Genomic DNA, 24416 nt, shown 5'->3' with positions numbered 1-24416 from the left:
AGGGTGGAACGGTAGAGACATAGCGTGATAGTGGTTCGTTGAATATTCCTCCAGGCACTTAAGTATGACTTATACTTGCAGAGTTGTCATGTAGACGTAGATGCTGATGTAAGCCACTTTGTACCCCAAGAACCACTGTGTAATCAATATAGAGAAAAACTGTTGAAGAACATCAGTGTGTCGGAAGCTTTTAATAACACAGTAGTTTCAATTCCTAATTGTGTAGTGATTATTTCATAATCACTTGGGGGCGGGATGCAAGGGATGATCCGGGCAAACTGAAAGTGTGATGGATGATGTAATTAATGGACCATTAGGCACAGTGATGCCGGCGAGAGCATCTTATGCCAATGTCATCATGACTTCCTTCTAGAGCGAGTATCGCCTCCACTGGAAATGTCAACAAACGCAGAAAGAGCACGGGACAACACATGATCAACGATAATGCGTTGGACTAAAATTAAACCTTTTAATTTCTCGTAATAATTTTGTGTACGGTGTTCGTTTATGTAAACGCGTATTATGGATATCACAGAGATATTCAGTGGTATCGTTGATATTATTCAGTTGTGCAAATGACATTTCGAAAAAATAATGTACTCGTTGGTACAAACACAGCATGTAGGATCTTCGTTGCGTGTGAGGAAAGTTTTCACAAAACTAGTAATATGCATAGTGGCCTCGGGCTTGCGTGGGTTAAGTTCTGTTTAATTTGTTTTCTCGTCCCAAGTAATTTCTGAAATTCATTGCGGATAATATAACACACCTAAACTTCGTTACGACCGTCATGCCTGTTGTTGAAACTGCGACGCACTACGGTTGCCACGAGCTTTTCGTGGAACGGACGTCAGTTAATATCACTCGTATATATTTTGTTTTTCTTTTCGCAAAAGTAAGAGAAATTCACATCGTATGCGGTATCATACGCTGAGGGCAAATTCTATGGCCAGTTTAAACTGAAATTCGCGGAAATTCTTTGCGCAGACGGATTTGCGGAGAGGATATGCGGTACAATAGCGGCCATAGCGACGTAAGCCACAAATTTTGATACTGTGGTGTGCAATCAGAATGTTGCCCGTCAGTGGTAAGTCTTTTCTTCAACTGCACTCAGTTATTGCCCAACGTTAAAAGGACTGAGAATTAATTCCTGGAATCGTTTCTCTCACTTTATTCGACTCAAGACTAGCGAGCAACGCGTTAACTGCACAGAGACGACTCTTAACCATGGCTCTAGACAGTAATAATTATGGCAAGCGTGGACGTGGACCCTAGGTCGTATGATCATCCACTTAGTGGACACTATGACAATCACTCTAAAGGAAGTAAAATGGAAGCTTACTACCACCTAGGCAGCAAACGGACGTTTTCACACTTGCACGCAGAGTTGCTGATCAACCACTAAATAAACAGGAAACAAATGAGGAACTTATGAGCGTGTTACTTGGACGCACTTCGCAGTATACTCGCTATAAACATGCGATGTTCGTGGTCTGTGCTAGAAGATGTCATTCACAAGACACAATGTGATTTGTGAAATCAATTGCAACGTCTCCCGGATGAGATGGAAGTATAACACTTATCAAAAAAGTGGGACACGTCGAACTGGAAGAAGCAACTTGACAAGTTGTGATAGTATGTGACGTTATTTTAGAGATTAAAAAATCACGGCAATTTTACAATAAACTTGGGAGTACGAACCCACTTACCAGCGTGACTTTGCAGTCCCTCTGAGAAACATGAATACGCTGATTTGGGTAAGAAGGATCTCATTAGGCCTTGTATATTCTCCTGAGGGAAGCTGACCCTCAACTATTATCTTTTATTAGGCCTTGTATATTCTCCTGAGGGAAGCTGACCCTCAACTATTATCTTTTATACTTGGCACTGTGGCAGAGTAGCCATTCAAACTGATCTCACGCGTTTACTATCAGGGACAGATCTGTGGATGTTGTGGGGCACGGCAGTACCTGAACATAACGCAGACAACTCAGAGAGAGACGTGCAATGTCTGTACGAGCATTGTCGTGTTGAAAAATTGCAACAGGGCGCATCGTATGACACGTAACAAATGGGGAAGCCGGATGTTCATGATTTACCGTAACGCGGTCAGAGTACCCTCAGTCACTACAAGCCGTGACCTGAAGTAATACCCGATACACCATGAAGCCAAGGGCAGCGTCCTGTACTTCTACAGAATAAGGAAGAATGGATCTCTCACCAGGTCGCTGCCATACTCCCAATGGTGGACTAAAATGTAATTCGGAACGGCTGTTCATCACTGAACGCAATGTGACGCCTTTCATCAGCAGTCGATGCTTCCCACTCACAGCACCACTCGAGATGCAGCCTTTTTGTTTGTAGCTATGACGGCAGACTACGCTTCGGATTGAAAATTCAGTAGTCTTTCCGCTTATAGTCACCGAACAATGGTACAGGGTGTCACAGCTTGTTGCTAGGAGACTATTACCTGTTATCAGATAGCAAGCGAAGATGCGAACGACGTGTGATTTGTTTGGGGCACAGCCTATTTCTGCGTCAGTACTCCACAGGCCACCTGGCGGGAGTCTGGGACTTGCACGAATGGCGGGTGAGAAAAATGATTGTCGGTAAGCATCCGTGTTATTTATAATTTCTCCAATTTCCTCGTTGTGGTCATTTCGAGACACGTGTTTGGGAAGAAGCGAAATGTTGTCCGACTCTTCCTGGAAAGTACTCTCCCAAGATTTTAGTTGTTAACCTCTCCACGATGCACAAAGCGGCTGATGTAGCATCTACCACTGGAGTCGATTTGGCATCCCTCTAAGGCGCTTTGAACGCCCTCGCGGAGAATCCCGGCTCTTTTTGTTGGATCTTCTTTACCTATTCTATTAGTCCCAAACTGATGAACAGTACTCAAGAATCGAACAAGCACTCTGAAAGCAACTTTTGTAATGGATTAACTAAATCTCCAAAAGATTCTTGCTATGAATTTCAGTTTAGCATGTGTTTTTCCTACTAAATGTTGTAAGTGGCCATTCTACATTGCCAATCCCTGCATCATTCATCAGTCCTCTGTAGGCCCTTCCGCGATTCGTCACAATCTCCGGCATTACTAGTTTCTTATGGTCAACAGCAACATCTGCGAAAATCTGAGCTTCCGTCGCATTCTACTACATTACTTATACTCATTGTAAACAATAATGCTCCTATCACCGAGTGGTTCTAGGCACTTCAGTCCGCAACCGCGCTGCTGCTAGTGACGCAGGTTCGAATTCTGCCTCGGGCATGGATGTGTGTGATGTCCTTAGGTTAGTTAGGTTTAAGTAGTTCTAAGTTCTAGGGGACTCATGACCTCAGATGTTAAGTCCCATAGTGCTCAGAGCCATTTGAACCATTTTTTTTTGTTATTGGTGTAATACTTAGTATAGTTTCGGAAGTGGTTGAGTGAAGTGATGCCTGTAGTACGTAAGAACTATGTATTTTTGCTGGGAATGGCCTTCAGAAAATGGAAAAACAGACAGTAGCAGAACGCTATGGAAGTGGAGATTGGGACATTTCGAGTGGAGGGCTCGAGGGAGTGATTCTAAACACTTGGATGCTCATTCTGGAAGAAAGCTGATATTAGATTCTGGATGGTGAACAGTCGTTATGAGAGTTTTACTTTGAGGGCAGTTTTATGTGAGTGCTGGAAAGAGGCAGGCCTGCCTGCGGTAATGGGTTGTATTCGATCATCGAACTGTCTGACCGTGGGCTACCGATTATTCACTATTGTTATATACTATTATTTACTCTAAGAGCATCAGAGACATTTATATGTCATTTTATTTTCATCAGACTTCATTCTGTTTGTGTTTCTAAACAACAATAAGTATGTTCTTGCCATGTAAAATAATTTGATATGAACCGAGTAGATAACGCAAATTCATTGTACTAACTTCTGTATTCACATAATAAGTAGCTACACAACGGATAATGCCCCAACTTCAATCCAAAAGTAAATATATTCAGGACTTGTATTTCTCTTGTAACGCTTGTGATTGTTTGGTAGTAGTGAGCAAAGCCACCATAGATTTAGAATAAAATGCATCTCACTGACTACAAATAGAACCACTAAATCAAACCTACAATTTATGATTAAAAATGAGAAAGTCAGCAAAATTTATCACTTTGTATGAACTATGATTTCTGTTTCCATCTATCACAATGAAAACCGATCTAAAAGCACATAAAGAGTTGAAAATCACTTTCATTAGGCATCTACTTTCTGATGCACATTACAAAATAGCAAGAAGCTTGTTAGTGAACAGTGAACCATGTCTGCTACAGTTGTTGTGAAATTTACAAGTCCTCGCTCCACAAACAGAACTACCTCTAAATGCAAATAAAATTTCTTAAAAATTGTTCTACGTGACTCTGAGCCCAGCTAAACACTTAATATAGGGAGTAATTCAACTTTATCTCAGATGATACTGATGTTCAATGTGCGCTACAATCATGTGCTGTGGTAGGTCGAACAAGACCACACTACAAAGAAAATTTACCATAAATCCCTACTTTGTGAAAGTTTCCCGGCGTTTTAAACTCATTTGAAGCCGGTAACTAAATTATAAAATACACATCATGAGCCACGAAACCAAAAAAATGTACAACTACTAAATAAAGAAATTATTGTTAATGTTGATGAGAACCCAACGTAACTATAAATCAGAATGAAATATTTTACTCCCGTTTTCACCTATCGAACATTCAGCTTAACTAACATACGCAGCCCCCCCTCCCATGAACCATGGACCTCGCCGTTGGTGGGGAGGCCCGCGTGCCTCAGCGATACAGATAGCCGAAACGTAGGTTCAACCACAACGGAGGGGTATCTGTTGAGAGGCCAGACAAACGTGTGGTTCCTGAAGAGGGGCAGCAGCCTTTTCAGTAGTTGCAGGGGCAACAGTCTGGATGATTGACTGATCTGGCCTTGTAACACTAACCAAAACGGCCTTGATGTGCTGGTACTGCGAACGGCTGAAAGCAAGGAGATACTACAGCCGTAATTTTTCCCAAGGGCATGCAGCTTTACTGTATAGTTAAATGATGATCGCGTCCTGTCGTGTAAAATATTCCGGAGGTAAAATAGTCCCCCATGCGGATCTCCGGGCGGGGACTACTCAAGAGGACGTCATTGTCAGGAGAAAGAAAACTGGCGTTCTACGGATCGGAGAGTGAAATGCCAGATCCCTTAATCGGGCAGGTAGGTTAGAAAGATTAAAAAGGGAAATGGATAGGTTAAAGTTAGATATAGTGGGAATTAGTGAAGTTCGGTAGCAGTTGGAACAAGACTTCTAGTCAGGTGAATATAGGGGTATAAATACAAAATCAAATAGGGGTAATGCAGGAGTAGGTTTAATAATGAATAAAAAACAAGGAGTGCGGGTAAGCTACTACAAACAGCATAGTGAACGTATTATTGTGGCCAAGATAGACACGATGCCCACAAATACTACAGTAGTACAAGTTTATAAGCCAAATAGCTCTGCAGATGACGAAGAAATTGAAGAAATGTATGATGAGACAAAAGAAATTATTCAGGTAGTGAAGGAAGACGAAATTTTAATAGTCATGGATGACTGGAATTCGAGAGTAGGAAAAGGGAGAGAAGGAAACAAAGTAGGTGAATATCGATTGGGGGTAAGAAATGAAAGAGGAAGCCGTCTGGTAGAATTGTGCACAGAGCATAACTTAATCATAGCTAACACATGGTTCAAGAATCATGAAAGAAGGTTCAATACATGGAAGAATCCTGGAGATACTAAAAGGTATCAGATAGATTATATAATGGTAAGACAGAGATTTAGGAACCAGGTTTTAAATTGTAAGACATTTCCAGCGGCAGATGTGGACTCTGACCACAATCTATTGGTTATGAACTATAGATTAAAACTGAAGAACTTGCAAAAAGGTGGGAATTTAAGGAGATGGGACCTGGATAAACTGACAGAATTTCAGGGAGAGCATAAGGGAACAATTGACAGGAATGGGGGAAAGAAATACAGTAAAAAAAAATGGGTAGATCTGAGGGATGAAGTAGTGAAGGCAGCAGAGGCTCAAGTACGTAAAAAAACTAGGACTAGTAGAAATCCCTGGGTAACAGAATAAATATTAAATTTAATTGACGAAAGGAGAAAATATAAAAATGCAGTAAATGAAGCAGGCAAAAAGGAATACAAACGTCTCAAAAATGAGATCGGCAGGAAGTGCAAAATGGCTAAGCAGGCATGGCTAGAGGACAAATGTAAGGATGTAGAGGCTTATCTCACTAGGGGTAAGATAGATATTGCCTACAGGAAAATTAAAGAGACCTCTGGAGAAAAGAGCTCAGATGGAAACACAGATCTAAGCAAAGAAAGGAAAGCAGAAATGTGGAAGGAGTATATAGAGGCGATGTACTTGAGGACAATAATATGGAAATGAAAGACGATGTAGATGAAGATGAAATGGGAGATACGATACTGCGTGAAGAATTTGACAGAGCACTGAAAGACCTGAGTCGAAACAAGGCCCCGGGAGTAGACAACATTCCATTAGAACTACTGACGGCCTTGGGAGAGCCAGTCCTGACAAAACTCTACCATTTGGTGAGCAAGATGTACGAGACAGGCGAAATACTCACAGACTTCAATAAGAATATAATAATTCCAATCCCAAAGAAACCAGGTGTTGACAGATGTGAAAATTACCGAACTATCAGTATAATAAGTCACAACTTCAAAATACTAAAGCGAATTCCTTACAGACGAATGGAAAAACTGATAGAAGTCGACCTCGGGGAAGATCAGTTTGGATTCCGTAAAAATATTGGAACACGTGAGGCCATACTGACCTTACGACTTACCCTAGAAGAAAGATTAAGGAAAGGCAAACCTACGTGTCTAGCATTTGCAGACTTAGAGAAAGTTTTTGACAATGTTGACGGGAATACTCTCTTTCAAATTCTAAAGGTGGCTGGGGTAAAATACAGGGAGCGAAAGGCTATTTACAATTTGTACAGAAACCAGATGGCAGTTATACGAGTCGAGGGACATGAAAGAGAGGCGGTGGTTGGGAAGGGAGTGAGACAGGGTTGTAGCCTCTCCTCGATGCTATTCAATCTGTATATTGAGCAAGCAGTAAACGAAACCAAATAAATATTTGGAGTAGGTATTAAAATCCAAGGAGAAGAAATAAAAACTTTGAGTTTCTTACTGAAGTGCCGCGACCATGGAGTTGTCCCAAAATTTGCAAGGTTGGTTCACTTTGTTAAGAATGCTGCAGTAAATAGAATTTTACTTAGGGCTGGTTCCGCTATTGTCAGTGAAAGAATTCGTTTTACTCGTCGGAAGTTGGACATTGTTTCTGAACATCTGTATCATCTGCATCTGAAGGTAGCAGCTGTTTTATCTCCTGACTCCTGGGACTGGATCGAAGGCACGACATGGGCTAAGTCTGACTGGGTTCGCGAAGTGGCCACAAAAAGACAGATTACCAAGTATAGCCGATTGGACCAGCCTTCTCAGGTGGACTCTGTTATTCGACGCCCTGTCATAAATTTGACGGGTAAGGAATTGGACGAAGCTACGTTGTCTGTCTTAAGTAAAGGGCTAAATTTTGCCCCTACTCCAAAGACTTTGCCGATATCATCTTTCATCAGTGCCTTTGAAGAAGCTGTCCCACCACTATCAGAGGATTCTGCGGAAGAAATCAGACGAGAAACCTGTCAAGCAATCACGAAGCATCGTCCACAAAGAAGCAACGTTTCCAAGGAAGAAAGACCTGCGATACGAAAGCTGCGTGAGGATACTGATACAGTCGTCCTGCGTGCTGATAAGGGTAATGCTACCGTCCTTTTGCCTCAGGACGTCTACAAGGAAAAGATAGGTGGTCTACTTAGTTCTGGTGCATACCGGAAGATTAACAAAGATTCTACTAACGAGGTGACAATGAGGACTGAATGGTTTTAATTTGGACAAAGCACGGAATCCGGCTCTTGCAGAGAAGTCGTCATCGTGTCACCGCCGCCGATCGAACATCGATAAGCACATCGAATGTCCGTACGCCGTCGCCACAGGCGGCGCATGTGTAAGCGTTATGTCTCTGCCGCCGACCAGCATCTGTGACCCGCATGCGCAGTACCGCCGCGGTGGAGCATACAAGGCCGCGCTTGACACCTTGTCGTCAGTCTTGTGACTCGCTCTGAAGATGGCCGGACGATACACGGCCGAAATATCAGTAGAAGAAATTTTATTTGCGCGGCTGCATGCCAGAAATTTAATGGTTCGCCGATGACATTGTAATTCTATCGGAGACAGCAAAGGACTTGGAAGAGCAGTTGAACGGAATGGACAGTGTCTTGAAAGGAGAATATAAGATGAACATCAACAAAAGCAAAACGAGGATAATGTAATGCAGTCGAATTAAGTCGGATAATGCTGAGGGAATTAGATTAGGAAATGAGACACTTAAAGTAGTAAATGAGTTTTGCTATTTGGGGAGCAAAATAACTGATGATGGTCGAAGTAGAGAGGATATAAAATGGCAAAGAAAGCGTTTCTGAAGAAGAGAAATTTGTTAACATCGAGTATAGATTTAAGTGTCAGGAAGTCGTTTCTGAAAGTATTTGTATGGAGTGTAGCCTTGAATGGAATGAAACATGGACGATATATAGTTTGGACAAGAAGAGAATAGAAGCTTCTGAAATGTGGTGCTACAGAAGAAAGTAGAAGATTAGGTGGGTAGATCACGTAACTAATGAAAAGGTATTGAATAGGATTGGGGAGAAGAGAATTTTGTGGCACAACTTGACTAGAAGAAGGGGGATCGGTTGGTAGGACGTGTTCTGAGGCATTAAGGGATCACAAATTTAGCATTGGAGGGCAGCGTGGAGGGTAAAAATCGCAGAGGGAGACCAGGAGATGTATACACTAAGCAGATTCAGAAGGATGTAGGTTGCAGTAGGTACTGGGAGATGAAGGAGCTTGCACAGGATAGAGTAGCATGGAGAGCTGCATCAAACCAGTCTCAGGACTGAAGACCACAACAACAACAACAACATACACAGATGGGTGCCAAGCTGAGGGCCCGTACTACATTAATTTATCAAAATTATGAAAATTACACAATCTTCTGATGTTTCCCTCTCAACGTTGACTTCAAAAATACGTTTCTATCCTGATCGAGGATAATGTAGCTCATTTTCCTACAGCATTGTCTTACCTAAACACGTTCGGGCAGGCCGGTGTCGCCGAGCGGTTCTAGGTGCTTCGTTCTAGAACCTCCGACCGATACGGTCGCAGGTTCGAATCCTGCCTCCGGCTTATAAGTGTGTGATGTCCTTAGGTTAATTAGGTTTAAGTAGTTCTAAGTTCTAGGGTACGGATGATCTCAGATGTTAAGTCCCATAGTGCTCAATCTCAGATGTTATGTCCCATAGTGCTCAGAGCCATTTGAACCATTTCTGAACACGTTCAGCGTTTGCGGAAACGACAGCACACATCAGCTCTTGGCGACAGAATGACAATCAAGGCCACCTGGCCGCCGACGTACTCCTCGTTCAGAAATTGTTTCTGGAGGGTAGCCCTCATTGGTTGATCGGCCTAACTCCTCCTGGAATATCGATACAGTCCGAAACCTATGTTAGCTTCTTTTCTCAATCTTCCCTTCTACTCCATCACTGTAACCCACATTCTATACATTTTTGATTAGTAGTCTGCTAGCTGTCTACACAAACACTTTCACTCGTTCATCACTTGCCAGTAAAGCACTGTTTGCGGACATTTCCGCATTCTACTGCCCACGGAGTAATGAAGTATTGCTATGTAGCTGCCATTATGCTACCAAAATTACTATCATACAAAGATGCTGGCAAATATTTAAATGGAGCGTACTTCCAGTACCTTTCCATCATTATGCTACGGACTTAGTTTCTCTGTATCCATCTAGTACGGAGATTTTGCTATCATTCTCTTAACGCCCTCAACGTAACTTTACTGAATTTCATAAAGGTATTTCCAACCTGTGTTTTAACTAAATATTTTACGACCACTTTCCAGTTATTTGAGATGTCATTCTTTGAGTAAACATTTTCCAAAATATGACTACGAAGTCTTTCGCGACGGAGTCCTTGCATAAAAAGTTCTCGGTTTACTTGCCGCGTCAAATTTGGATAAAATCCCAAGCTTTCGATGACTACCTCCGTCATCTTCATCAGTGGTAAAACTGACTGTCGTGGACCGGTGAGGCTTCCACTTTTATAAGCAGTGGACGGCCAGTTCTCCTCCTGTTGCCATGGATGGCGCTGCAAGCAACGCTGGATAAAGCGCGCAAACAAAATCTATGGATATAGAGGCCGCCACCCCATCACGCGCCTGTGTCACCGTGACGTCATCCAGCCAATGAGAAGCCGTCCACTGCTTATAAAAGCGGAAGCCTCATGGGTCCACGGCAGTCAGTTTTACCCCTAACGAAGATGACGGAGGTAGTCATCGAAAGCTTGGGATTTTATCCAAATTTGACGCGGCAAGTAAACCGAGAACTTTTTATGCATTAACCAACATAAATCGCTGTCGTCGTCATCCATTAAAGATATTTGAGTATAACCCTTTTTATTGCATTAGGCTTTTAACTTTTGTTTTGTATTTCTGTGTATTTTATTAACTCGTAATTCTAGTCAATACATAGACCATTTGACTGCAGCAGCTAAGGAAAACTCCGACAAGTTTGTATTCTATAAATGGGGTGTGGGGTGTAGAGATAGGCGCAATAAAAACAGAGACCGGTTCAGCAGACAAGTGTAACAGAAATAATAAACGCAAAGGTAAACAAAATTAAATTGGATGTACGAGGGTTGCAGCTATGGCAGGGTTGCTGGCTGGACTGGATGTCAGAAATGTGTACCAGACTATACAAGAAACTGGTGAAGGGTTCCATCGGTATAACATTGTAACGATTTCTGAACTTTGTTGTCAGGAACAGAAAGCTGCAAGGAGAAAATACGCTAAGACTATTGGGCTATAGGAGCAAAACGTTGTCAAACGGGATTAAATAGAGGTGGAAATTAGTATAAAAGCGTGGATACCTGTAGGAAAATTAGCTTTGTCGGTTGAAGTAGTAATACACAGTGTACGTGCAACAGTAACAGATCGTGTATACCAATAAATGCAGTAAAAAGCCGTCGTATACAATGTCATTGGTACAGTATTTAATAAGATATCAACGATTCATGGGGTAGAGGGTGGAAATCAGTGAAAAGGCAGTCGGGTCTGTGCTGTGTTAGTGTATGCATGTGCCTTTACTGCAGATAACAAACACACACTATTAGTGACTGTGCGTATTTTGTATATAAACCACGATTGTTACAATGCCACGCGAAAAACAGTAATCATCTCATGGAAAAGGAAAAACATCGTTGAATGCGGGGAAATGGAAGTCTATATTCGTTAAATGGTCAAGTTCAAATGTGTGTGAATTTCTAAGGGACCAAACTGCTGAGGTCATCGGTCCCTAGACTTGCACATCATTGAAACTAACTTAAACTAACTTATGCTAAGAACAACCACACACACCCATGCCCAATGGTGGACTCGAACCTCTGGGGGGAGGGGCCACAGCTAACGGCCGTCTATTCGTCAAATCGCCAAGAGTCTGAACCGTTCAAGTACAGTGACTGATAACTTCGTTAGATTGGGCGCACGATACTGACTGAACGGAAAATATTGGCCACGTAGAAAATTATCCGACGCATCGAAACGGTTACTATTGCACAAAGCGAGGATCACAAACCGTTATTCTTCCCAACCTGTTGCTGACTTATAGTTGCAAGTAACTACCTGGCGTGTATGACAAATTTTGTCACATGAAATACATCTTGCATTCAGGGAGCGAATGCAGAACTCCGTTCTAACACCAAAACATAAACAGGCTATACGCTGTTCAACATAAGAATAAACCTGATGTACACATTATTTGAATCTCACTGCATTTCGTTTCACGTGAAGCGGAAGCACAGCTATGACCATTACAGTCAAGTACAATCATAACAATACATTTTATGCTGTATTACACGCACAGACTGAGCGATAATGCGGGACAATAGCTTTACCGGATCGTTAAACTTGGTCAGCACTGACCAGCCAGCGATCCAACTAACTGGAAATAATGTGAGCAGCTGTAGATCAGACGGGGGAGACGGGCAAAGAGACAATACAGCTTCGAATGTCATTTAACATTTAAAGAAATTCAAATAATATTTGGCAAAACTCTAGCACTGCGCCGCGCTTCTCGGGTAACCAGACGGAAAGCATAAAACGATCTCCTTCTCACGTGTCATAGTATTCTAATTATAAACATGTGTGATGAAAATGCCAAACACAAGGTAATTTTTCTGAGCAAGCTATGCGTGATGCAAAGCATACTGTCAGGATTTCAGCACTCTGTTTAATACTGAAGCCCCTGAGGGTATTAATTACAGTCTTATCCGAATCTGAGAAATACATTCCAGTGCTGTACCTGTCATCTGCTACGTTCACAACGATTCGATCAACAACAGAATCCACGAAACCAACCAGGCACCGCATTTACTCCTCTTCTTATTATGTGTCATTCTACAAACTTCCTAGATTCGTCAGTGACATTTGAAAAAGCTGCGTGCGTTAGTTTCAGCACGTCTCGCAGCTTAACAGTTTTTTTTATTTCTCGGACCAAATCCGCGAACTTGGCTCCAGATCAGATATATTTGGTTCATATTGTAATGGTAAGGTGGCAAATAAAAATTTAGCATTTGTATACTGTGCTCGATGCTGTGAAAATGACTGTTTTCCTTGTTTCTACACCTGTCCACATCTGTGGTATAAAAAAATGGACTCAGTCCAAATAAAGAGTACTTGGTTTTTCATATTTGCCTTAAAAAGTTTAATGTTATGTCCTCTTTTTTAAATCGAAGCAACCTTTATTATAAGCCTTTAATAAAATATTCATAATTAAGAATTTATACTTGAAATGAACACAGGAATTTCGCGTGAAATGCGTAATTAAAAACGAGAAGATGCGCCTGATTCATAAAAGTTTATGGTGAACTTCAAAATTACGAAACGTAGGTATTTCAACTTGAACGAGAAAGAAAAGCCTCGAACGAGGCTTGAACCAGCGAACCATGAACTGCAATAAGTTATTAATTACCTGCGCTGCCGTTTCCGCTATACATACCATGTGTAGCTGGGCTCAACAGTATCTAATACAGTCTCTCGGAAAACCTGAAAGCCGACTATTTCTGTTAATTCACGAAAAATATTAAGAACAACCTATATTTGTGCGACGGCTTCTGACCAAACATCGCATTTGTGTTTGTTTATATCAGGCTTTTTCTTATGATGAAGTACAGATTGGAGTTTCCTGAAAACACATATGTCATGGGCTTCAGAATGGGATGAATGATCTTCAGTGATGAGAACATGTTTCAATTAGATGGACCACATAATTTCCAGTATTATTGGCAAGATCTGAGAACAGATCAGCTGGGAAGAATTACAGCAGTTAGATGAGCCAGCAGGTCCACACAGCCGCTGCGGCCAGCGGCGATTCTGTCTCCAGTGAGCACCTGATGCGGGCATGACCGGCACGCCGGCTTATGTCCCTGAATTCGTGTTGTTATTCGTTGCTCAACAAGGTCCGCTGAAAGCTGAGGTTATTACAGCAAAATTATTTCGAATTTTACTAACTGTTGGTTGGTAATAATCATTTACTGTTCGGTTTTGTTGTATTTTATGTTGTGGTTTTAAGGTGTGAATATCTTTACGTGCAAAATAAGAATGGACAATCCAAATTTTCATATCCACGTTTTTACAAGTTTTAATTTATTCCCTCTCCTGTTTATCAATCAAACTTTGTAAGTCAATTTTGACCACTGCGTATGATACTATGGACACTAATCTTGGTCCATTCATTTAAAGACAGATAACTAATTAAGGTTTTTAGTCACACTTGTCTGATGCACATGTGCGCGTGATGGCTAGATGTTTTGGAATAGATTTTGTGTTTCATTTTGCCACCGCCCAGGAACGGTGAAGTGTGGAATCATTTTACACGACAATAAAATAAAGCTAAATGTCGATATTGTTGCCTAAATCTTCCTTACAAACCATGAACTGGAAATTGAATTCACGTTCGACATATAAAGAGGAAACATAACAACATTGCACTACGCCGTGAAAGACTTGAAATAAGTTTACCTACCAGCGAAGAATTTACCAATATAAATACCAATTCTAATAATACTAACAACAATACTGTATCTGAATATGTACCATCCAGTACAGTAGCAGTTTTATCGTCCACTTCATCCGTCTGGCGACCCTACATTAGAGTACCCCAAGAATCCCCAGCAGTGTGTTGAATATCAAAATCAAATTTAATTACGAATTATACGACTAATACAAAACCAAACAATCCTGTTGGACGAACATCCGCAATTGAGCATTATACCAGTGGTTGAAAATGCCGCTTCAGTTGTAAATTTATTTTTATTATCCCACGACAAGTTTCGGGCCGTTATAAATCCATCTTCAGGTGTCGTAGCTGTGCTGTGGCCCCCGAGCTACCTGATAGGTAGCACATCGCGCCTAGTACTTGTCCATCGCGGGGCTCACAGCACAAAGTTACGACTACTGAAGATGGGCTTATAAGAGCCCGAAACCGGTCGTGTGATAATAAAGGAACTTTACAACTGAAGCGATATTTTCAAACTCTGGTAATACAAAACCATTCATCGTTCCAAGCTCAGTGATAATCAGTTACTAAAAGTGGTGCTAAAAGAATACCATCCACTTAAAATTGTACAAGAGCCTCAGTTCTGACAGCTCCTTTACTTTGTCCACCATATAAGACACCAACAACAAAAACAGTGTCTTGCGGTTTATTGCCGGGCAGCCACAACGAAGTAAAGGACGAAATTCTGAATTTATGCACGCGAGGAGCAGATACGCAAATAAAATGTAAATGTCTTGTGAGTAGAGCCTTCCGTCGGGTAGACCGTTCACCGGGTGCAAGTTTTTCGATTTGACGCCGCTTCGGCGACTTGCGCGTCGATGGGGATGAAATGATGATTATTAGGACAAAACAACACCCAGTCCTTTAGCGGAGAAAATCTCCGACCCAGCCGAGACCACTCAGCTACCGGGGGCGGACAGCAGGTTTGTGTTTAACAGCTGATGGGTGGACATCTCGAAATAACGAAAACCATTTGTACGCATAACATCTCACTTCGTCTATGAAAACGCAACGTTGCCAAATGTACTGCTGGACTGCATTCACTGTCAAAGCCGGCACACAACTGACAGTAACGAAACTGCTCCCATATGTTGTATCTGAATGGGGTATGCAGCATAATGTTATTGCCATGGCCACGGATATAACGGATAATGCTAGCAACATATTAGACGCCCTGACAATCGCAGGGTGGGGACAAGTGAGATACTTTGGACACTCCTTAAATCAGTTATAGCAAAAGTCAAAATAACTGTGGAATATTTTAAGTGAAGTTCGCATGCTGCAGGATGATAAAGAAAATGAAACCTTCCAATACTGAAAATGAAACAAGACGGTGTATGGTGCATATGATATGATTAGTAGAATGAGGACTGCTCCAATAATGACTCTAGACATTGAAAATCCACAGCTAAATAAATTCTCTGTTGAGGGGTATGAAATTATTTCTAAATGCAAAGAAGTTTTACACATTTTCCATGTTGTTGCATATTCTCTTTGCTCAGAAAACTGGTTTCCGTCTTACAAGTACCCATTTATGTTTGTGCCATACTTGGAAAATTAAATGGATAATTAACAGAACATAATAAAAGTTGTATTGAAGAAGTACAATTAACGCGTGATAAACGCAAGATTTGGTGGAGCTGAAACGTGAGAATTAACTGCTCACGCAACTTTACTAGATCCAAATTTCAAGCCTCATGGTCTAGCGCCTAGAGAGACATAAAAAAGCAATTGGTGACCTCAAGCAGATGTGTGCTACAATAAAACTGAATACTGACCAAAACCATCGCGACACTAGTACAAACAGTAAAGGGTCACAAGAACAGGTCAACAAGAACGACATTCGTTGACTTGGTGAAAATCTGATCAACATGATAAGAATTTGCTTGCTGCAAAAAACCCAGCTGCATCGAGGGCTGTAGATATTGATAAATATATTCCTGCAGAATTACTTCACCGGACTCAATATTCTTTTACCTGATGGAAACAACGAATAGATAATTATCCACGTCTGTAATAAGTGATGCTAAAATGGCTGTGTATCACTGCCACCTTCGTGTCAGGTAAGAGAATTCCTTCCAAGATTGGTCAAATAATTAATGAGCGAAGGAACAGACTGAAGCCTGAAAAATTATCCCAGTGATTTAAAAAAATTAAGTTGTGCATGCTTGTAAATATACTTACAGGGAATGTTGCTGAGTCGATACGTAATTTCGTACATAGATAATATTCGTAATTATTTAAAAATATTCACGGATTGTAGGTGTTTCAGTAAGAACTAATAGTTAACAAAGAATATATCTTTGTAGAAATAATTACAAAAATACTAATGTGATGTGGGTGACACGTACAGTAATTGATGCCGTGATTATTCTATCCGACAATGTGTTCGTGATTTCTGATAATGAAACACAATTTTATCACAGTTAACATCATCTTACTTTAAAAAAATTCGGTACTGTCTGCCAATAAGTTACTGGCTGCATGTTATATAACTCCTGTGTCGCACAACTGCAATCCTTCTTCAGCGTAGGTTCACTTCATAGATCCGCTTCGTCTGCGGTCTGTAGAGCCACACCAATACAGGTCCAGTAGACACGGATCCACTTCACAGATACGCTGTAAAGCCGGAACCATACGAGTCCCGTGGACACGGAACATGGATGCACGTCCTCAAGGCTGGATGCTGATCCGTACCCGACTCCTTTAAAATCTTGGCCCTACCGACCTCTGCAGCCTTATGAGCTAAAGATAAATCAGCCATTGCTTCGCTGAACACTACAATGAACTCTAAAATGTACAGTGAGGAGCTACAGACAGAACTAGGTAAAATGTGTGAGGACGAAGGAGATGAGAGTAAATGAAAGATAAATGGAAGGTAATGAATCTGTCCATGTTTCTGCTACAACCAAGAAGTGGTTTGAAGATAAAGATATCGACGTCTTGCCATGGTCTACACGTAGCTAGGATTTGAATCGCGTGTGGAAACTTGCAAGGAGTGTTTATAGAAGGCAGATTGATGCCTCATGTGAGATGAAAAGCACAATACGTTACACGTAGGCGACAGTTTCACCGCAATAACTACAAATCCTTATTAAGTGAATGCGGAAGAGAACTTTCGAGATAATTACGATGAACAGAGGCTGGACGAAGTATAAAAAATGCAATAACACAACAGGACAGTGACTGCCTTTACACAAATTTCCATTCAGGAAATACAGATGCCTTATTTTGTTACTCGTGTTGAGAAAGAAACTATGTAATTTCGACATGATTTTTTTATATTTTATATGTGTACACACATTGTAATTCTGTCAGAGACAGCAAAGGACTTGGAAGAGCTGTTGAACGCAATGGACAGTGTCTTGAAAGGAGGATATAAGATGAACATCAACAAAATCAAAACAAGGATAATGGAACGTAGTTGAGTTAACTCTGGTGATGCTGAGGGAATTAGATTAGGAAATGAGACACTTAAAGTAGGAAAGGAGTTTTGCTATTTGGGGAGCAAAATAACTGATGATGGTCGAAGTAGAGAAGATATAAAATGTAGACTGGCAATGGAAAGCAAAGCGTTTCTGAAGAAGAGAAATTTGTTAACATCGAGTATAGATTTAAGTGTGAGGAAGTCGTTTCTGGAAGTATTTGTATGGAGTATAGCCATGTGTGGAAGTGAAACATGGACGATAAATAGTTTGGACAAGAAGAGAATAGAAGATCTCGAAATGTACTGCTACAGAAGAATGCTGAAGATTAGATGGGTAGATCACATAACTAATGAGGAGGTATTGAATAGCATTGGGGAGAAGAGGAGTTTGTGGTACGACTTGACTAGAAGAAGGGATCGGTTGGTAGGACATGTTCTGAGGCATCAAGGGATCATCAATTTAGTATTGGAGGGCAGCGTGGAGGGTAAAAGCCGTAGAGGGAGACCAAGAGATGAATACACTAAGCAGATTCAGAAGGATGTAGGCTGCAGTACGTACTGGGAGATGAAGCAGCTTGCACAGGGTAAAGTAGCATGGAGAGCTGCATCAAACCAGTCTCAGGACTGAAGACCATAACAACAACAACATGTACACACAACAAAAATACACTCATGCTCATAAATTAAGGATAATGCTGATACATGGTGAAACAACGCTGTGGTGGGCGGATTGCGGGTTTAAATCACCTCGTGGTATGACCATGCGGTGCATTTGACCTGCGGTCGTCGCACGGTGGCGCTGGCAGCAGTCCACATACCCAGAGGTGTGTTGGTGCATGTCAGAGTACCGTGGAGCTAGTAAGTGTGCAGATGTTTTCAGGCGTGCTAATGTTGACTGTGTTATGCAAATGGCTCAAATAGCACATATTGATGACGTTATGAGGGGTAGAATACTTGGGCGACTGGAGGCTGGTCAAACATAGTAGGTCGTAGCACAGGCCCTCTGTGTGCCACATAGTGTGATCTCAAGATTATGGCAACGATTCCAGTAGAAAGGAAACGCGTCCAGGTGCTGCAGAACGGAACGTCCACAATGTACAACACTACAAGAAGACCGATATCTCACCATCAGTTCCTGCAGACGGCCACGGATTACTGCAGGTAACCTTGCTCGGGACGTTACCGCAGCCACTGAAACTGTTGTCTCCAGACAAACAGTCTACAGACGATCGAACAGACATGGTTTATTCGCCCGGAGACCTGCAAGGTGCATTATACTGACCCCTGGTTACAGGAGAGCCCGTAAAGCCTTTGTCAAAAACACAGTACATGGTCATTGGACCATTGGACCCAGGTTATGTTCATGGACGAGTCCAGGTATAGTCTGAACAATGATTCATACCGGTTTTTCATCTGGCGTGAACCGGGAACCAGATACCAATCCCTTAATGTCCTTGAAAGGGACCTCTGTGGAGATCGTGGTTTCATGGTGTGGGGTGGGATTATGATTGGTGCACGTACATCCCTGCATGTCTTTGACAAAGGAGCCGTAACAGTTCAAGTGTAGCGGGACGTCATTTTGCACCAGTATGTACACCTTTTCAGGGGTGCAGTGGATCCCAACTTCCTCCTGATGGATGATAGCGCACAGCCCCATCGAACTGCCGTCGTGAAGCAGTACCTTGAAACAGAAGATATCAGGCGAATGGATTGGCCTGTCTGTTCTCCAGACCTAAATCCCATCAGGCACGTCTCAGATGCTCTCGCTCGACGTATCACTGCACGTCTTCAAACCCCTACGACACTTCAGGAACTCCGACAGGCACTGGTGCAAGAATTGGAGGATATACCATAGCAGCAGATGCTCGATCACCTGATCCAGAGTATGCCAACCCGTTGTGCAGCCTGTGTACGCGTGCATGGTGATCATATCCCATATTGATGTCGGGGTACATGCGCAGGAAACAGTGGCGTTATGTAGCATAAGTGTTTCGGGACGGTTTTCTCTACTTATCATCAATCCGTGGACTTACAGATCTGTGTCGCGTGTGTCCTCTAGGTGCCTATGCTATTCTCGCCAATTCTGTGTAGTGCCACGTTGTGTGGCACCACATTCTGCAACTATCCTTAATTTATGAGCATGGGTTTAGTTTTGGATCACCACAGTTCCAAGAGTTCCGGAACCTGTACAGAAAATTGGAATAGAGATCAACATAAACATAATTTCCGCCATTTTTATTGCTGATCATAACCACTCATTGCATGCTGTACCACCAAACAGCGAGCTTCCAGATCTGGTGGTCCAGATTTTTGTACACACCGGTACCCAGTAACACGTCCTCTTGCATTGATGCATGAATATATTCGTCGTGGCATACTGTCAACAAGTTCATCAAGGCACTGTTGGTCTCGATTGTATCACTCCTCGTCGGTGATGCGGCGTAGATCCCACAGAGTGGTTGGTGGATCACATCGTCCATAAACAGCCCTTTTCAGTCTATCCAAGGCATGTATGATAGGGGTCATGTCTGAAGAATATACTGGCCACTCTAGTCAAGCGATGTCGTTATCCTGAAGGAAACCATTCACAAGATGTGTACAATGGGGCGCGAATTGTCGTCCATGACGACGAATGCCTTGCCGATACGCTGCCGATATGGTTGTACTATAAGCCGTAGGATGGCATTCACAAATCGTACAGCCTTCGATGACCACCACAGGCGTACTTCGGCACCACATAATGCCAACCCAAAACATCAGGGAACCTCCTCATTGCTGCACTCACTGGACAATGTGTGTAAGGCGTTCAGCCTGTGATGGTTGTCTCCAAACACGTCTCCGACGATTGTCTACTTGAACGCATATGCGACACTCATCGGTGAAGAAAACGTGATGCCAATTTTGAGCGGTCTATTCGGCATGCTGTTGGGCCCATGTGTACCGCGCTGCATGGTGTTGTGGTTGCAAAGATCGACCGCGCCATGGACGTCGGGAGTGAAGTTGCCCATCATACAGCCTACTGTGCACAGATTGACTCGTAACACGACTTCATGTGGCTGCACGAAAAGCATTATTCAACATGGTGGCGGTACTGTCAGGGTTCATTCAAGTCAGAATCCGTAGGTAGCGGTCATCCACTGCAGTAGAATCCCTTGGGCGGCCTGAGAGAGGCATGTCATCGACAGTTCCTGTCTCACTGTATTTCCTCCATGTCTGAACAACATCGCTTTGGTTCACTCCGAGTCGTCTCGACACCTCCCTTGTTTAGAGCCCTTCCTGGCACAAAGTAACAATGCTGATGCGATCGAACCGCGCTATTGGCTGCCTAGGCATGGTTGAACTACAAACCAGAAGCGCCGTGTACCTCCTTCCGGGTGGAATGACTGGAACTGATCGGCCGTCGGATCCCCTCCGTCTCATGGGCGCTGCTCATGCATGGTTGTTTATATTTTTTGGCGGGTTTAGTGACATATATGAACAGTCAAAGGGACTGTGTCTGTGATGCAACATCCACAGTCAACGTCTATCTTGAGTCATTCTGGGAACCGGGATGTTGCATAACTTTTTTTGATGTGTGTAAATATCCGATACTTGTATGCTTCAGACACAGTTCTATTACTTTTGTAAGAATCCAGCCTACATAGTGATTACCACTGCTCTATGTTACGGGTTTCCTGCAGACAGTGGTGCTGCGCTAGTTGTAACGAGTGTGTGACTGAAATGCCGCGGCAACCGCTAACGTACTCGAACGTCGAAGCGCGCTCAACACCTCTGTTCTTGTGGGCAAAACGTGCAAACCGCACTCATATTCACCGCAAAATCCTGACGGTATATGGACCAAATGCATTGTCACATCGAAACATAGTGAAATTAAGCGAAAAATTTTACCAAGATAGCACAGATGTGGAAGAGGCTGATCGGAAAGTAAGGGATTGCACCATGCGACATCCATATTTTCGGCTAACTGAAAGAATATCATACAGAAAAGACTTGTTCAACCTCCCAAGGTAACGCAGTGATTAGCACACTGGACTCGCATTAGAGCGGACGACAGTTCAAACACGCGTCCGGACGTCGTGATTTAGGTTTTCCGTGGTTTCCCTATATGACTTAGGGCATATTCCAGAATGTTTCCTTCGACAGGGAGCGGCCGATTTCCTTCCCCATCCTGACACAATAGCAACTTGTCCTCGGTCTCTCATGACCTCGTTGTCCACAGGATTTTAAACACTAATCTCGTCCACCTCTCCCTCCTTCTCCTTCTTCCGAAATTTTCCAAGGATGTGGATATTCACAACACGGTTCTCGAGTGGCATCGTTTCCAAGTTGTCGACGAACTGTATAACTGGAGGAATGTTCCGACCACTGTTTACAATGCTCAATACTTGCGATATTCTAATGCCTGTGTTATTCCAAATTACAGCGTAATGTTCATTCGGATTTACATGTATGCTTGAAGGAACGGGTACTGAGGCAACTATAGCCGTTATGAAATACATGAAATGTATTCGCAGCTGCGAATACGGACTATCATCAGCTGTATAATGGAATGACGACATTGAAAATTTGTGCCAGAGCGGGAATCGAACGCAGTATTCTTGCTTATCAGTTTAGCACTTTTTTATGCCGGAAATGCGTTAAATAAACAAAACATCTATACTTGTACAAGCATAGATACAACAGAAAGGCCGTCCATTCGGCTGAACCAACGTAAGACATTACACTCGAACAAGGCGAGAAAATGTCTTTATTAACAACGTGTGGAGAAAGATATTAACAGTAGCCGTAGACAAAGAGGGAAGAGGGTGCGGTGCTATGATAAGACCTGCAGGCGTCCCCCTTCCCGGCAGATGGGGCGTGGAGGCAGAGTGGGCAAGGACCAAATTTCGAGGTCTGGCCATGTGTCTCCGGCACCACTACCGGGAAGAGGCGTCCCAAGGAGGGCAGAAGTCAAGGAGGAGGAGGGATGGCAGAGTCTCTGATATCGTGCATAAAAGGAAAGGGCACGTGTCCATGTACCTACCCCAAGTGGGGTACGATGTAGAAGTGTAGCGCGGGGAATCTCAGATGTCAGCAGGGCGGGTGAAGTGGGGGAGGGGGGACCGTTTCGTATGCATGTGGCGCCATCCACCTGAGTGGGGCTGACGTGTAAATGATTATGCGGAAGTAATTGGCAAAGAAGGCACGGCAGCACGGATGGTACTTGATGTCATTGCGGGTGGTTTGTAAGCCGTGTCAGATGACAAGGCGTGATGTATCACCATCATTATACAGGTAAGTGATCGTTCACCCCTCGACCCTTACAATCGTATGACTTTTGGTGGCCGGGAAGTAAGTATCCTCTAGGATAGATAAAAGTCCATGCGTCAATTTGGTCGGGTGGAACGCGGAGCTAGCAGGCAGCAAACTCTCGACCCAGTTCCCAAACGTCGCTGGTGGCACCACAAGTCAAGTGAGTGGTATCGTCATCCACGAGGAGGCAAAGTGAACAAAGCGTAATGTCCGGCAGTCCGACTGGTGACATGGTAAAATGTTGGCCGAACGAGGGAAGGAAACGCTGGTGGACATGGTGCCAAACCGTGGGCCATCGCGTCGATGGACGTTCGAGTTCGACGTTGTTGCTGAATATGTAACGAAACAGAATGATGTAGAATTCTTTTGTTCGTAATAATTAAGTGAGATTGAGCATAACTGAAATCGACGATGAAATCAGAAACGTGCGTCAGATGGTGAGTGATGTGGCCTACTGGAACTGGCAGAGATACTGTCTCAGGCATAAGAATGTCCAGCAAGCTATGGGTAGTGGAGGCGCCAGCTTTCCACTGCTTGTGTATGGTGGACATGTAATAGGACGCCTCTTGGAGTCGCACATTGGTAAGGCCGAGCCCCCCCCCCCCCCAACTAGCAGGAGAGGGTGAATGTTTCGTTAAGGACCTTAAAGAGCGTGCTGGCAGTAAGAAAGTACCCGAACGTGACCTGGAGACTGTGTTCAATAGTTGACGGTAGCGGAGTACCTGTGCGATGTGGACCAGTTTGGACGTCAAATGTTGATTGAGGAATTCGACTCGCTGTAAAGAGTCGAGTCGGCGGGGGAGGTTTTCTCGCACTGCCGTGGGGTGGTTCGAAGGGTAAACCGAAAATTGTTGGCAGTGGAGCGGCGTACGGTGGAGGTGTAGATGACTCCAAGGTACCGTAGTTTCTGTAGGCACAAGAGAGTTGCTAAGTCGTCGTGTGAGACGCCGCGTCCAATGGGCATCGCCGAGTACTTTCACGCATTCAGTTTTTTGCCCCCTGCACTTCCGTATGTTGCTATCACATCAAGAACTGTTTCTGTTTCATCCCGTGAGCAACCGGTCGCGGTGGTCTAGCGGTCCTAGTCGCTCAGTCCGGAACCACGCGACTGCTACGGTCGCAGGTTAGAATCCTGCCTCGGGCCTGGATGTGTGTGATGTCCTTAGGTTAGTTAGGTTTAAGTAGTTCTAAGTTCTAGGGGACTGATGATCTCAGATGTTAAGTCCCATAGTGCTCAGAGCCATTTGAACTATTCCGTGAGCGGAGTAACAGGAGGATGTCGTCTGTGTACCCACGGCACCGAAAATTGTGCAGTCGCTAAGCGATGCCGAAAAGGTCTTCAGGCTGCCGGTGAGTGGCTCCAGGGTTATGGTCTAGACTAGTGTCGAAAGTGGGCAACCCTGCCATGTGGAGCGCCGGGTGTTCACTAGCC

Source organism: Schistocerca piceifrons, chromosome 1, assembly GCF_021461385.2.
Source record: "Schistocerca piceifrons isolate TAMUIC-IGC-003096 chromosome 1, iqSchPice1.1, whole genome shotgun sequence".
NCBI classification, from domain to species: Eukaryota; Metazoa; Arthropoda; class Insecta; order Orthoptera; family Acrididae; genus Schistocerca; species Schistocerca piceifrons.
The sequence above is the reverse complement of the archived record's forward strand: the minus strand, read 5'-3'. Positions refer to the sequence as shown.